This window comes from Amphiura filiformis, chromosome 19 (genome assembly GCF_039555335.1).
Source record: "Amphiura filiformis chromosome 19, Afil_fr2py, whole genome shotgun sequence".
In the NCBI taxonomy this organism is placed as follows: Eukaryota; Metazoa; Echinodermata; class Ophiuroidea; order Amphilepidida; family Amphiuridae; genus Amphiura; species Amphiura filiformis.
In genome coordinates, this window is record NC_092646.1 from 2675673 (window position 1) to 2684988 (window position 9316).

Consider the following 9316-nt stretch of genomic DNA (forward strand, 5'->3'; position numbering starts at 1 on the left):
GAATATAAAGGCCAAGGTGACGTGGACTGAGATATTTTGGTTGGGAAATGTGATTTTGTGATTTCTTTTTCCTATTTTTACCCACAGGGCCTAAAAAATAAACAACTTTATGAAAAATATTGACTTTGACTTTAATTTTTGCTCTGAATATAAATAGAGGGTACCGGTATATGAATATTTTAAATCTGTGAACAAAAATATTCCATCATGTGCTTTTCATGATTAAGCTTCTTTTTTATGTATGTTGACAATTAAGAATAACTCTTACCTATGAATGAATGATCCTGATGGGAGTGATCGCAGCTTAGCATTCCAATTTAGACAACTTCTGCTGAATCTGCTCCCAATAGATGAATGACATCCACGCAATGACATATCTTCAAATCTGCAAAAAATTGTATGATCATAAAAATATTTATAAATATAAAATATGAAGTACAGACCAGTGAACATGTCATTGGTTTACCATGAATCGCCATACACTGTACCGTATTTTACTTGAGAACTCTTAGCTAAGAATAAATTGCAAACAATAGTTACATAAAGCATTCGAGGCAAGAGTCCTTTGCTATCATTTTTCGGTAGATCAGCAGCATTGTAATATTTTGCGATGCATGTTTTGATGTTTAAATTTGGATGACAGTTATTTTGATGAGTCAACTACATCTTTAGAGTAAAGGTTGCTTATTTTGACGTCTAGGATCTTATAAAATGAGTTTGGTCATTTTTTTCGAACCTGATTTTTTTGGTATAAATGTTTACACGTTTATGTTTTTGTTTTTTTTCCCTATTTTTACCCACAGGGCCTAAAAAATAAACAACTTTATGAAAAATATTGAATTCAACTTTAATTTTTGCTCTGAATATAAATAGAGGGTACCGGTATATGAATATTTTAAATCTGTGAACAAAAATATTCCATCATGTGCTTTTCATGATTAAGCTTCTTTTTTTTTTTTCTATTTTTTTTTTTTTTTTTGTGTGTAAAAGTTTATTTATTTGACAAGAAATGTATATCATGCATTTATATTATAAACTTATTCTGTCGCCAAAAGGTGCTGGATTCACTCATACGTCAAGAAATTTTCCAGCCCCCCATGTCAAAAGGAAATCTACGCCATTGCATCTATCACTTGGACGATGATGACAGCGACAATGGCCATGTTTTGATTGAGTTGACCATGATGGTAAAGATGAAGATGAAGTAAAATAGCCTACCTATGATTCTGCTTAGGGCCTATCTTGTTTTCTTTCTCCAACTGCGTATAATATAATTATGCAGGTTTAAGATATCCGTGTTCCGATCCTGGGTCCGATGCGGCGATGAAAACTCTGTACAATGAAAAAAAAAGATGTTTGGTTTCAGCAAAGTATTCTAATACTTTGGTTTTCAGTTATTAAATAGTATATAGCATATTTGAAACGTGTTTTAGAGAGACTGCCCCCCCCCCCTCATCGGCGTTTGGGTAAACAATTCACAACTTCCGTCGGCAAAAAATATTTTTTTCGGTACATTTTTAAGTTGTGCCCATTTATTCAAGATGAACCTCCTAAATGAGTTGGTTTGCTAACTCACCCATCCACCCCAAGAGAATCGCAACTCTCGCTAATTCCCCCCCCTCAAACACTGTACACTTGAAAATTGGCCCGGTAAACTCATTATTTTACATTTACTTCGTGTAAAATCGCATGGCCTGGTGACGAAATGACATCTTAATATTTTGTCTCTGCCCCTTAACCCCCCCCTCCATTTCAAGACTGATTGACAGTAATGACTCTATCATACTTATGATTAGTCAAAGAGACCTGCGGACATTAACATTTTCATTAGCTTTCATTGGTATTATCTGTTAAGAACAACAAATGATTGATAGGGTTCAATCTAACTAGTTACCATACTAGGACTAACTTATGATCTGAACAATATTTATTACGGGCTTACCTCGCACTTTGGCTTAATAATTTTCGACGTCCAAAGGGTTAATTATCCATGAACTTCTTCCGTTTGGTACACCAATGACCAGTGGTATGGTACTACGTGATTACATGACGAACGGCTGGAATAAAATGTCAGGATCGCCACGGCGGGAAAACTGAATAGAATTACAGTCATGTGATGCAATCATGAACCAAAGATGGGTAAGTGTAAGTGTGATAAACAAACTCCTTTGACATAACAGCTCGTGTACAGGTTGTAACAAAAAAACCTATACAATATTATTGAGATAATAGTAGGCCTACATATCACATACGGTATTGAATTTTTCTTGGTCGTCAAGGTATATTTCATAAGCTACTGTATAGCGTAACCAGCGGGGACAGGCCTGACAAAAAAGATAACAGTGAAAACCCAGCAAAAACAAACACGTTTAAAAAACGTTTTAAACAAGTTATGTTGGGTTTTAGTTTAGATAAAAACGTTTAAACAATTTTAATAACATTAATTGTCGGGTTATATTAAGGGCTGGGGTATGAACGTTTGGACAGTATTTATTTTGGGACATCAGAGCACATCAGACATATCGAATTGCATTCTGAATACGAAGAATGTCATTCTGATATCAAATAATTTTGATTTTTGAAATTCGCAATTTAATACACATTTTATGGCAAATCATTAAAAATTGATATTTTTGATATTTAACAGTACTTGAAGTAAACTTTATAAATCTGATGATTTATACTTAAAGTGTATGTAGGTGGGATGAAAAGCCGACGATCAATTGAAAATTTTGACCTTTCGTATTGAAGATATGGATTTTTTCCCAAAACACCAAAAAAAATTAGGTCTTTTTGGGGAAAAAATCCATATCTTCAATATGAAAGGTCAAAATTTTCAATCGACCGTCGGCTTTTCCTCCCTGCTACATACACTTTAAGAATATAACAAGTATTGTTTTTCAGGTGACTAACTTTGGAATTAAAAGTGCTCAAACCCATTACAGGTGAGCGTAAGAAACAAATTCAAAGTATAGACCTCTGGAAAAGGCAACCGTTACTACTAGTTTCACAGCATGCGGTATACCCAATGATCGTAAGTGAGGGTATGCTGTGAAGCTAGTAGTAACGGTTGCCTTTTCCAGAGGTCCGATACTTTGAATTTGTTACACTTTAAGAATATATCATTAGATTTATATAGTTTACTTCGAGGACTGTTATAATTATATCAAAATTTTGACAAATATCAAATTTTTATAATTTGTCATAAAATTTGTATTAGCCTATATTGTGATTTTCAAAAAATGAAAATTATTTGATATCAGAAAGACATGCTTCGTATTCAGAATGCAATTCGATAGGTCTAAGGTGCTCTCATGTCCCACAAAAAATACTGTCGAAACGCAATAAACGCTCATTTTAGATCCCTTAAGGTCATGAATGCGTTTTAAAACGTTTTGTATGAAAACACACTACAACAATATTTTGTATGTTTTCAAAAAGTTATTGTAAACTATTTTTTGCAAACGTTTTCGCCAAATATTTTGTCATAGTTTTAAAATATTTCCAGTATAGGTTATCAAAAAATGTTTTTTTTATTGTTATGAAAACATTTTATAAATACTCTTTATATAGGCCTAACCCGACATTTGAACGTTTTCTGACAACCTTTTGTAACCTTTTGTGAATGATGTCTAAGACGCTTTATGTTTGCTGGGAAGTGCCCCTCTGACGAAAATAAAAAAGAAAATCGGGAAGGAAAGGGAAAGAAAATGGGAAAGGCGTCCGTTTCCCAGCAAAATTCACCCCGATCATGGGCCAAAATAGTGTAAAATGGCAATTTTTGCGTGATACGCGCAAAAATTGTCCCAAGACCAACTTGGGAAACTCGAAGACTTAAAGTATGTGCAGTCTCTCTGCACACCGGTATACGTATACCTTACCCATAATATATACCTGGTCAAAATTGGCACATTTAAGGATACGATACATGATTTACCGAAAAAAAAAGTTTCCACGCGTCTAGCGCTTTACCGTTCGGCCACGGTGGCAGTTGAGTGGAGGAGTGTAATGATAAATGATAAATCTCATAATGCCATCTTTAGCCTTTTGTTTACTAAAAAAGACGCGTTTTGTAAAGATAGATTAGCCGTTTTTATGCATAAAGAGCACGAACGTTTGGGAAAGGTTTCAAACAAATAATAAAGACACTGATGTGATGATGAAATTGCGAAAGTCGGGAAATATCTGCGTCGCAATGTTTTGTTTTGGTTTTAGGAATTTGACCTTAAAATTTACGACTTCATGACATTATCATTTGAAATCAACAAAAGATATTTCAACAGTATATGGCATCATTCTTTCTCTAGAATGTTTTATACATGTATGTGAAATAGCTTCAACAATGGTTCGCTGCATAATGGTAAAAACAGCCTTGACCTAAAAACGGGCGAGAGGTACCATATTTACGGATTCAGGCTAAATTTAAAATTGATATAAAACGTTTGTTTTTTGATCGATTACAAAAATTAATTTTTGTCATATAAAGAAATTGTGTCTGGCGTGAATTACACTACAGTTTTTATTCTTAGGGCTCTTTGACTTCTTCAAATGATTTTTTTAATGATAGAGTGAATCCCCTGGCCCTCTATAATTACGCACAAAAGATTGAGTCCCCTTAATGTCTATATCAACAGTAGACAACTACTTCATCAATGCCATATTTATAGCAGTATAGCGATTTCAATACCCCTAATAGGCCCTATCAGCAGCGGACAGCTACTTCATCAATGCCAATATCTTCAGCAGACAGCTACTTCATCAATGCCAATATCAGCAGTAGATAGCTACTTTCTCAATGTCAATATCAGCCTGTGAAGCGGTTTCCGGTAAAAGTTTATCACGACTATAGTCCCAACTTTGCATACAAATTGTGCAAAATCGGTGCAATATTAACAATTTTAGTGTTGAAAATCGTGTTTTACTAGAACTTGTGAATGTGATCTCTACTAATTTGAAAAGAAAACGCAAAAATTTTAGTGATGTTTACGATGATGAGCGCATGAACACACGAGGTCAAAACGCGGTTAGCAGTCGGACGTAAACACGGGATAATCGGGCCTTTTTATATAGCGCTAATTTTCTCAAAAAGTAGACGGAAAATGTTGTGTCATTTTCAGATATGTTATGCAGAATTTTGTTCCGATTAAGATGATATCAAATATATATTTCAAAGTTAGAGGTAACTCGACTTATGGCCTAAAACGTGACCCCTATTTTGCACGTAAAGTCTATGGAAAGCTATTAGAGAGCTTGCGAAATGGCGTTACTTTAACTTTAACTTTAACGTCTAGAGGATTATAGAGGATTATGTATTCAAAACCAAGGTGGTTTTGAATAGGCCTACATAATCCTCTATAATCCTCTAGACGTTAAAGTTAAAGTTAAAGTAACGCCATTTCGCAAGCTCTCTATTTTGTGTTATATACCCTTTAAGGAGCAATTCCATGCGTTTTCCGCGCGTCTTTATCTATTCAAAATGCACGCGAAGAAAAGTGGAGGGACATCAACAAGCGCGTGCATGGACGCCGCCAGGTTTTTCGCTGTACGTGAATTTGCCGCGAATAGGCCTGCTTTTATTTCCAATTTAATAAAAGTTCCGATTTTGGTAGAAGTTTGAAACCTTTTAATATGAATAGAGAAGAGTTTCAAAATATTGAAAACATTGTTTATTGGTGTTTAAATTACAAAGAGGTTTTTCAAATTCATTTTTCTTTTTTAGCTAAATTTTTTGTCATTTAAGCTCAAGTTTTGGCCTTCATATTTAATAAAATTGCATAAAAAATAGATTTTAAGATATTTAAGTTTCTAGTTTGCTTTATTTATACCACTGTTCAGTATTGTAAATTGTTATAACACTCAACGTTAAATTTATATTAATATTTAATTTCAAATAGCCATTCATTACATACGGTTTTTGGCCAAAAGTGGTTAAAACGGACGCTGGAGGGGGGGGGAGGGTAGGCCTATATGATTGTCATTGTTTGACTTGTTAAATATTCTGCACGTACTTAGAATGTTTTAATTTTGAAGTTATGTACTTGTAGAAGATGTTCAAATGACTTTTATTCTTAACATCAAGTAATATTTTCATGAAAATTGCAAATCTGCAACTACATAGTGCGTTCATGTGCGTCAAAATGACGAAAATTGGCAATTGTCGGTTATCATGCTTGTGTTTGAAATCGCCAGTGCGTCTAAAGTGTCAAAGAAAATAACCTAAAATTTCTTTAGATTAATTCAAAACTTAGTGGAAAAGATAACAAAATCATTTTCAAGGCCTAAAAACGATGTTTTAGCCTCTTCAAGGGTTCATACCACTAAATCCGCCTGTGAAGCGGTTTCCGGTAAAAGTTTATCCCAACTTTGCATACAAATTGTGCAAAATCGGTGCAATATTAACAATTTTAGTGTTGAAAATCGTGTTTTACTAGAACTTGTGAATGTGATCTCTACTAATTTGAAAAGAAAACGCAAAATTTTTAGTGATGTTTACGATGATGAGCGCATGAACACACGAGGTCAAAACGCGGTTAGCAGTCGGACGTAAACACGGGAAAATCGGGCATTTTTTTTATAGCGCTAATTTTCTCAAAAAGTAGACGGAAAATGTTGTGTCATTTTCAGATATGTTATGCAGAATTTTGTTCCGATTAAGATGATATCAAAATATATATTTCAAAGTTAGAGGTAACTCGACTTATGGCCTAAAACGTGACCCCTATTTTGCACGTAAAGTCTATGGAAAGCTATTTTGTGTTATGTACCCTTAAGCATTTCCATAATTTTGGCCTGTGTGGCCCTACTGTTTACCTTAGCCTTTTTAGAGCGTTATTGAAAAGGCACCCAACGAATGTGTGCCAAATCATATTCATATATTTTATTGCATAAAACCCACAGTAAAATACATTATTATATAATACAAGCGGAGCATAGTAATGCAATAATTACGCAACAGTGAAAAAGAAAAAAATACATACATCATCATTTTATTTTCATTCAAATCAACATACAAAAGTCGCTTTCCCTCCCCCGGTTTGCCAAAGATTGCTCCGGACCCCCTTCTTTCGGCTGGCCAATAAAATATTTCCTCCTCCTTATTTTTCTCTCCCGGGGCTCATAATAATTGCACAGCCCCTTATGAAACGGAGACGAAACTAGAGACTTTGAGTTCGAACCGTTGTAGAATCTTAAATTCTTATATTTTTCACTCTTTTTAAAGCCATATTATAATGCTGAGAAGAGCGCCCTCAAAAAAAATTAAATTCAGGTTTTTTGGGTGGGTGCGGCATGCCGCACCCACCCTGTATTCTCTGACTATTGACCTACTTTTTCACATGCCGCAGTGTTGAGAAAATATTCGTGCTGGTTATATCCCAAACACCCACAGAGGTGATAGTTTACGGCGAGTTTTGTAATTATTACTTGATTTTGATATGTAAGTAATACGATAAAGTCGTCATAGGCAGTAATGTGTTTGTATTTAAAAAAATAACAAAAATAATTATTTAAGTAATAGAAATACTATTTGGAAATTGCAGCAAGATTTGCAGATGTTTTTATTTGAACAGTACCAGTTCACCAGTTTTGCTAGTTTTCCTAATCTTTGGGCTAAATTAATAGCATCGTGAAAACCAAACAGTCAATTAATTTATGTCAACATTTCCTTGTTTGACATCGCATGCAAACATTATCTTATTTACATAATGGTTTTGACCTCGAGTCATGAGTGGTGATTCATTGTTTAGGCCAAGTAAAATAAATAACGTGTATATCGTCCTCGCCCTCTCCGATTTTTGGAGATTTTCAAATATTTTAGTTATTTTTCCTATTTGCTTCCTTACTTTGTTTATAAAATTGTTGTGATGAAATGACATGTTTAGAAGTTCTTAGTTATCATTTATAAACACATTGCAAACACTTTCTTCAAGCTATGGGTAGGGCTTTGGGGAAATAACAAAAATATTAGGTGCCTCCGGACATATACATTTTTTTTTACTTGGCCTTAATTGGCATACTCCTCTAAATATTTTACCGCAAAGTCCTATGGTGGAGGGCTATTTTGTTGTGTAGTCCTACAAAGGTGGGTGACTAAAAAGTAGCCTGTTGGTACATGTTTTACCGTACAGTCCTATGGTGTGGGTTTTAATTTTTTATTTTGTTGTCCTAATTCGATTGCTCTTAGTTCGTTATTTATATAACTTCAAACACAAACCTTCTTAGGGATGCACCATTAGATTCTCAGGGTGGGGTAGGAAGTTTTTCAAAAAAAAAAAAACTTCACCCACTTCATGAGCAAAAAAAAACTTTCTCCACCAACTATAAAAATAAAAACTTTCCCCGACCCCAACTTCCTACCCCCCTCTCAGTATCAAATGGTGCGTCCCTTAGTTTAATTCTTTCAATCAAAATTTCACTCCTCTGCTAATGATGACAAGTGATAATCGAAGTAATACTGCATTAGGCCAAATACAAAAATAAACATGTTTCACGTCCCCTCCTCCTTGTTGGAGGTTTCTTCAATTATATTTTTATATTTTGCAATTCAGTTAGGCCCTATAACTTTTTAAAAATTATGTCTAGGGAGTTGAGATGCTTTTTATAGCCTTCTCAATATACAAGAAACAATTTGGAAGGTTTCGAGATCATTAGAGGGGGCCTACCCCTCAGAACAACAAATAAAAAGAGGCCTCCTCCTTTTTGCAGGCATTATTGTGCACGCTAAAATAGCTCTAAATATGGGTATTTACATCGATTCTGCGATACAAAATAAAAAGGCCCTCCTACTCCTTTTTTTTTTTCAAAAACCTGGACGTAAAACATGTTTTTTATTTTACTTGGACTTATCAATATGGAACTACACCTTTATCTTGACAATTCATTTGCTCGCCCTATTCCTTTTAAAGGAATTTTTATTTATTGTGAACTTGACTTACTCATTCTTTCATTTCTCTTGACAATTTTTCATTTGCCCACCCTATTCCTTTTAAAGGAATTTTTATTACACGATTGTAATGTATATACTTTAGTAAACAAAGATTCTCTGCAAAAAATCAACTCTTTAGGTGCTGTAGTTGTGTCAAAATCCGTGATTTTGAATAAACCGCCGGAACCGTCGTTTTATTAAGTCATATTCATATCTTTTATTGCATAAAACCCACAGTAAAATACATTATTATACAAGCAGAGCATAGTAATGCAATAATTACGCAACAGTGAAAAAAAAAAAATACATACATCATCATTTTATTTTCATTCAAATCAACATACAAAAGTCGCTTCCCCTCCCCCGGTTTGCCAAAGATTGCCCCGGACCCCC

At 34.3% G+C, this 9316-nt stretch overlaps 1 long non-coding RNA gene across 1 annotated transcript; it reads right to left on the reverse strand.

Annotated features, from left to right (window-relative positions):
* Positions 1 to 274: 274 nt before the first annotated feature.
* LOC140140782 (uncharacterized) lies at positions 275 to 2088 on the reverse strand. The gene is made up of 3 exons (XR_011857287.1): positions 1943 to 2088; positions 1219 to 1332; positions 275 to 385 (listed from the first exon to the last, which is right to left on the reverse strand). It is a non-coding gene; the product is annotated as an uncharacterized lncRNA (long non-coding RNA).
* Positions 2089 to 9316: the final 7228 nt, after the last annotated feature.